The sequence below is a fragment of the Cornus florida genome, unplaced genomic scaffold (assembly GCF_030987335.1).
Source record: "Cornus florida cultivar Cherokee Brave unplaced genomic scaffold, ASM3098733v1 CherokeeBrave_3.0.0_Hap2_Chr07, whole genome shotgun sequence".
In the NCBI taxonomy this organism is placed as follows: domain Eukaryota; kingdom Viridiplantae; phylum Streptophyta; class Magnoliopsida; order Cornales; family Cornaceae; genus Cornus; species Cornus florida.
This window is the reverse complement of record NW_026775577.1, coordinates 27,157,244-27,163,444: the sequence shown is the minus strand read 5'-3', so window position 1 is coordinate 27,163,444 and position 6,201 is coordinate 27,157,244. Positions and strand designations below refer to the sequence as shown.

Here is a 6,201-nt window from a genome sequence, read left to right as displayed (position 1 = left end):
CAAATTTAAGATAATTGTAACACCCCCACATTTTCCACGCATAAGTTGATCAGGCTTATACACGAAAAACGAGGGATATCAAAAACAATTGGTAATATACAAGCATGGAATACAAAATGATGGAAATAAAAGAATTTAGACAGGAAAGGAACACTAAATAATACAACATCCATCCATCCTTTATTTAATATCGTACTTCATTACAACTTGGAAATCCTATGTCAAGGATCCCTAAATATAACCCTGAGAGTTTAACATCAAAAGTAAATAAAAACTGAAACTGAAGTAATACATAAAACTTCTACCCTGAACTGGATCGTAAGAGTAGATGAGTTCGGATGGTGGTCCCACACTGCTAACCTCAACCTTGAAACGGATACTGACCGTATCCTGAAATAACAACAATGGTGGGTCAACCCCACGAGCAAGTCCTCTCTACTATGACCCAAATCAGATAATCAAATAAATTAATCATTATGAATCGGTTGAGTACTATATCTGTATACATCCTAAGGGAACTATCCAATGTATAACATGACCTCAACCAGAATAGACGGTGATCACTTAGACTCACACTAGGCGGTCAAGTGTCGCCTTTCCCTACCTAGGAAATCAGCTATTATATATGGTGCACGGTACTGACAACACAGACTATAACGAACTACACAGTGATAACACCTCTCAAAGTACTGATGAATATACTGAGCATATCAATTAGGCAACACATGCCAACAATATTAATAAATATACCGAGTATGTCAATTAGGCAACACATGCCAATAATATTAAACCACATACCCCGACAGCCACACATCTGTCTATCGCAACGAATGCATAAGGTATAAATGAGTCTAAACTTATTAGCCAGCTCATATGGTTCTATATGGCAACACATCCATATAATATAAATGCGACATAATTAAACAGTCCATTTATTTCCTGAAATGCACACAGCATAATGATCATGGTTTATATATCAATTAACAGTATAAACATCCCATAAGATATCATGGATAATTTATCTGACTACAACCATGGCCTTATTTAATTTATCAGTAATGGTTGATACCATTTAATAAGATAATAACACTATTTATATTTAACAATGTCGTTAAATAAATCACATTAGTATCTGTACTGTGAACGAGCAAATAAATGCTTAGAAAAGACTAATTGGCAACAAGAATAATTAACGGGTATTAAAATAATAATTTCGTGGCCCGTTAAACCCGTAAATACCAACTCAGTACCTAAAAATCCAAGTTTAAGGTTCTGGAATTTACAAAACAGGCCCTAGGGGTATTCTGGTAATTTGCAGTAGCTGTAGAGACCCCACACGCGCCCTCACGCGCCTCCCAGAGCCTCCCCACGCGCACTGCCAAGCTTTCCCACTCTCCCACGCGCCTCCACGCGCGTCTGGCATCAGCCACGCGCCCGCACGCGCTCCCACGCGCGTCTGGAGCGTTCCACGAGCGCGCACGCGCTGCCACGCGCGCACTAATGGTAACTTGCTGACGCGGCGGCTCCTGATTCAGTGGTTGCATCATCCTACTATGGGTGCGCTACACTGAATCATCTCACCCTCTCATCACTCAATCCTGTGCTCATGGATCCGGGTGTACCTCGGTAACATGGACCGCGATGCACCGGATCAATCAGACTCTACTAATGGCCAGGATGCACGCGCGCACTAACCTACCATGCGCCGCATCACACCGGATCACTCCGGTCATCTTCTTCACTGCCGGTGGCCGGAATCCTTGCCGGAGGCTCGCCGGAAATTGCAGAAAAGCCCCGGAAAATTCCTAAAAATTCTAAAAAAAATCCCAAAGGCCATAATAATTAATTTTAGCTATATTTTGATTACATAGGCCATAAAATAATTGTTGACCACCTTTAATAATTAAAATTCCTTTCTTTAATAAATAAAAAAAATTAATTTAATAATTTCCTAGCATGATCTCTAAGCTCTATAATTATTTAAATAATCTAAACAATTAATTTATGGATTCAAAGGGAAAAAGTAGATAATAACTTGCCTTTTTGGATTTAAAATAAATCCGCCGGTCTGCGCGTAGTCGGGTAAAATCGCCTACACCGGTCCAAGCTTCTTTCTCTTTCTCTTTTTGTAATACCCCTAATTTTTGAAAGGATAGTCTCGGTAATTTGTTTAATTGTTTTCTGTTTATTAATTATTTTTGGTTCATTAATTTGTTTAATTGTTTTCTGTTCAGTGTTATTTGACATTAATTTGTTTAATTGTTTTCTGTTCAGTGTTATTTGACATTAATTTGTTTAATTGTTTTCTGTTCAGTGTTATTTGAATTAATTAGTTAGTTTATTTGTTTTCTTTGGGTTAATTAATTATTTGCATTCTTTACATTAATTGGAATTTTTATTTGTTTCTTTAATTGAATTAGTAGTTAACTTGGAATTTTTATTGTTAAATTAGTAATTACATGTTTTAATTTGTGACTAGGTAAAAAAAAGTGTGGTTAGGGTTTTAGTTCTGTTTAGGTTTAGGTTTATTTAAGGAGCCGACAAGGTTTATAACCTAGGTTGAGTTTATGGGCCTCGTTTCAGACTGTAGGTATAATTGGACTTAGGGTTTTGGTTGCCTATAAATATATAAGATAAGTCTGCTTAGGGAACAAAATAATACAACCAAAACACGTCTGTGGAATTAGAAACGAGGAACAGAGGAAGTTGCAGTAGGAGTCGCCGGCGAGTGTAGACGACAACGTAGAGATTTTAACAAAAATCTCACAAGGCAAGTTCTAACCTTACTCTCTCCCTTATACTCGTGTTCTTTGCATACTCAATGGTTCCAGGATGAATTACATGTAAAAAAAAATAAAAGACGTTGTCTGTGTCATGCCTAGAGTGTAACTGAAACTGATTTTGGTTTAAAACTTGTAAACTGTTAAACTTTGAACTGTCTTATTTAATTCTTGGTTTAATCCATATTAGTAGCATAATAAGGACTGAGTTAAGGACTGGAATCTCCTAGGATTAATTGAAACTCTCTGAAAACCTCTACTGTGAAGTGTGGGAGGCGTAAACGGCGACCGGAGAGGAGAACACGAAGAAGAGGAGGGAGAGAGCCGGCTCCTATTGGATTGGAGCCGGCTCCCCTTGGACTGGAGGCGGCTCCAATGGTCTAGGAGCCGGCTCCAGGGCCATTGGAGGCGGCTCCAATATTCTGGAGCCGGCTCCCGGTTGTTTATGCGTGAGTTTTGATTCTGTGGGTTGTTTTTTCAAATTTTTTCAGTGATTAGGCTTCCTAGTGATTGTTTTAATGTGTTTATTGGTGAATGAATACTGTAATGGGTGATTTAGGAGTGGTCTAGGGTAAACATAAATATGCAAAGACCAGATTATATAAAATTGGACACAAAACGTTAACCATTAGGATTACATGGAGTTAATTACGAAGGTCTTGTAGACTGTGTAGATTTGGAGTTTCTAATTTCTTAATTATATTAGAAATTTTCTGTGAGAGCTTGTCCACTTGAATTATATGTTCATGACAATAGAAACTATGCTAAAACAATTTATATTTCACTGAAAATTAGTTGATGATTAAATTTAACGGTTGGTGCGGCAAGTTGTTGGACAGGAAACTATAAGTATAATAGATTACTTATATTTATTCTGCATGCTATGGATGTGAGGGGGAAAATATCTATTTAGGCTCTGTTAATTCTATGGAAACTGGGAATAGGTCATCATTATAAATAAAGCCCTGTATGATCAAATTATGGATTCTGAATTGGCTTACTTAAGCATGTTTGTTAATCTGTTCTAACATGTTTAGTTTGGAACTGTTGGTATTGACATTTATATGGTCATTATTTTGTCAACTGTAAATGTAAATAAGCATGTTGATTATCTATTTCAATATGCATAGTAAGGAGTAGTTGACATTGATATTTATATTTTCAATGTGAATCAATTATTGGTATTTTTAAGAATGGTTGCTAATGCATTCTATTATGTGTAGTATGGAATTGTTGATATTGTTGTTATAATTATCGATGCTTTATCAACTATTGGACGGATTGGATTGTATGTACCGGTATGGGACGGTGACATACTGGGTTTGGATTAGCTCAAATTGCTAAGTCCTACCTATTTTGGAGTAAGGGCACGGGTTATAAAATACAATCCTCCTTATATATATAAGTCGGTACGGTTGACTACGCCGAGTGACTTATTGGAGTTCTGGTGGATGGATAGAAACGGAGTTTAGATATATTTTTATGTTACCGTGTCATAAGCTTGAGTCTCAGTGTCGACGGTTAGGGTGCGTATATGCAGTTGGATGTGTAGCTGACGGTGAAGGTTGAGGTATACCCTGTTTAGGTTTAGGTACTCATACCCACTCAGGTGCGTATTGTGTGATGCCTTCTATCCAGGTTGAGACCCCCTTCATGGCCTAGCGAGAGTCCAGTAGTGTGGATATTTATGTACGGATTATTAGTTATTGTTGAACTATTTAGTATGTACATGCGTATCGAGTCTCTGCTTGGATTGTAGTAGGTTAGAACTTGTTCGTGGGCCTGACCCACTCCTATTTTTCAGGTGTACGTCAGTTCCAGGCTTGAGCTTGTTCGTGCAGAGCAGAGACGATCTTCCATTCTACCGAAGATGTAGGGTTTCTTTCCAGATCTTGGATTTGGGTTTTATCTTTTATTTTACTTTCATTTAGTGTGAGACTTTTATTAGGGGTCCACTAGAGATGGATTCCCGAGTTGTTCAAATTATGGATATTTGGTTTATCAAATTTAAGTATTTAATTATTTAAGGATTATCTTTTAGTTTCTTTTCAGCTTTAAACTTTCATTTCTTAATTCATTTTGTATTCTGTGTTCGTTATAAAATATTAATTGTTTGATACTCCCTCGGGTTTGGGCCTGGGCCTGATCAACCCGTGTCTCGGATCCGAGGGGTATCACAGTTGGTATCAGAGCACTCCAGGTTCAAGTGTCTCTAGGATGTTTTCGTATTAAGTCTTCCGCGTAGCGTTCTCTTGAATAGAGCTTAAGTTAGGATTCATTGTATTCCTTATGGTTCGTATAGAAATAGTACTGATGTCTGTCTTTTCGTGTTAACAGATGGTTAACGCTAGAAATGGACAGAACATGTAAGGAACTAGGAAGGAAAGGAGAGCGGCACGTAGGCAACAATATCTCCTACAGCGTCAGCAAATGGAAGAAGAGCAGCAAATGCCAGGGTTTCAGGAGGAGCAGGAGGAAGTTCAACAGACTCAGGGTCGGGACAGAGATCCAGAGATTCCTCCTCACCTCAATGACCTCGTTGCTCGGGCTATAGAGGCTGGGGTAACAGCTGCACTCCGAAACCAACCACAGGTTCAGCAGGCACCTGTACCAGCACCAGTGGTTCAGACGGATTCTTGGGGAAAGGCTAGGAGCGCTTTCACAAAGGGGAGTCCACCTGTGTTCTCAGGCTCAACCGATGCGAGAGCAGCTCACCAGTGGAAACAGGACATTGAGCGTCATCTTCGTTTGGTTCAGTGCACGGAGGTTCAGAAGCAGATGCTTGCTACTTTCAAGTTAGTTGGGGATGCACTACAGTGGTGGGAGTCAGTTACCACCTCAGAGGAGAGGATGACATTGTCTTATGATGAGTTCAGTGCTCGCTTTGATGAGAAATATTTTCCCTATGCAGTCAGGGCAGCTATGAAGACCGAGTTTCTAAGTCTGCAGCAGGGAAACATGACAGTGGCGGAGTATGAGCAGCAGTTCACACGCTTGTCTCTCTTTGCACCGGAGGAGGTGGATACAGAGGAAAAGAAGCGCAACAGTTTTGTCAAAGGACTGATGTGGTCTATCAAGAGAGCTATTACAGGTAATCCAGCCTATACGACCTATGCTCAGGTGGTAGACGCCGCTCTACAACAGTATCAGTTGACTGTGGACATCAGACAGGCTCGTGGTGAGAAGCGGGGAGATAAAGACTCTACTAATCAGTCAGCTGAAAAGGGGAATGGCAATGGTCACCGGCAGAATGACAAAGGCAAGTTTCAAGGGCAACAGCCTTGGAAGAAGCACAAGGGTGGTTCAGATGCTCATCGGAATGGGGCACCTATTCAGAGGCAACAGAATGGGGGACCACAGGCAGGACAGGGTCAGCCACAGGCTAACCGACAGAGGAGGCCATTTGGTACTTTCCAGGGTA

At 39.8% G+C, this 6,201-nt stretch overlaps 1 long non-coding RNA gene across 1 annotated transcript; it reads left to right on the top strand.

Annotated features, from left to right (window-relative positions):
• Nucleotides 1-2,863: 2,863 nt before the first annotated feature.
• LOC132267608 (uncharacterized) lies at nt 2,864-4,820 on the top strand. Its single transcript, XR_009469032.1, has 2 exons — nt 2,864-3,229; nt 4,585-4,820. It is a non-coding gene; the product is annotated as an uncharacterized LOC132267608 (long non-coding RNA).
• Nucleotides 4,821-6,201: the final 1,381 nt, after the last annotated feature.